The sequence below is a fragment of the Polistes canadensis genome, unplaced genomic scaffold, assembly GCF_001313835.1.
Source record: "Polistes canadensis isolate GaletaPanama2010 unplaced genomic scaffold, ASM131383v1 scaffold_301, whole genome shotgun sequence".
Taxonomy (NCBI): Eukaryota; Metazoa; Arthropoda; class Insecta; order Hymenoptera; family Vespidae; genus Polistes; species Polistes canadensis.
This window is the reverse complement of record NW_014569848.1, coordinates 136,493-137,779: the sequence shown is the minus strand read 5'-3', so window position 1 is coordinate 137,779 and position 1,287 is coordinate 136,493.

Here is a 1,287-nt window from a genome sequence, read left to right as displayed (position 1 = left end):
ATTATTTTCTATTTATACACTTGTATTTGTTTTTTCCATTAGTTCATTTACATTCGTCCACGTTTTATTACTAATCGATTTCTTTTTTTTTCTCAATCGTGAGAAACATGATTCAAATAATATTAAATTCGAAATAAGTTGTAGAAAAAAATGTTGCGAATCATTTGATAACTCCATTCATTAATCATCACTTTAACGATCATTATTATTATTATTATTATTATTATTATTCGTTACATTTTTTTTTGTATACGTATTTGTTATTAATTAATAAACCAATTGCTAAATTAATTTCATTATTCGTAACCTTTCAATGTATTTCTCGATTATATCAATTTATTTTTAAGCCTACGTTTTCTAGTTTTCCATGAAAGTTTATTTTTCTAAACCCTTTCCCCTTCACCTCATCTCCCACCCACCATCAACTCTCTGAAACTGACTTTGCTTTTTTCTTACTTGGTTTTCATTTTTCTGAAAAATGAAAAAGAGGAAAAAATTGTAATAACACGTTTCAACTTTCGAATCTGTTACACGTTACTTCGAAATGTATTTTCTACTTTATATATATATATATATATATTTTTTTTTATTAAATCTTTTTATCTATTTTTTACGAGCTCAACGAAATGAAACATAGGAGTAAACACATGTTCTGCTGTTAACAGGCAAAAGCCATTAAACTATTATATTTCGAAATTTTTCTCAACGATGGTGAAATTTTTAGAGATTAAATATCTATCTATTAGGATACATAAAGAATTAATTAAAACAATATCTTTGTGTGAAAATTTACAAAGCTTAATTATTAATAAATTAATATATCGATCGAGAGAGATAATAAATTGGATTTATCGTTAAACAAAACAATTTCTCAATATAAAGTTTTTTCGATATAGAATTTTTTTTTTAAATTGAATATTTAATAACAAACAAAAATGAGTGATTAAATTTTTTTTAATAATAATTATTAATCATTTTCCAATAAAGTTAATCGATTTTTTATACTCATATATATATATACATATATCTAAGTTTTTTTCAAGAATAATTTATTTCATATCATAAAAAATAAACTCAAACTCATTCAAAAATATTTCATGAAATTCGTAACAGATCGGTAAGAAGAAAAAAAAGAAAAAAGTTTAAACTAGTATTATTCGTGGGTTTAATTATGTTACGAAAAGAAAAAGATAAAAAAAAAAAAAAAAAAAAGGAAAGAAAATTAGTGGGAAGGGAAAGGATTAGCAATGTAAAACTGTGCAAAGAGAAAATAACAGGGGAAACAAA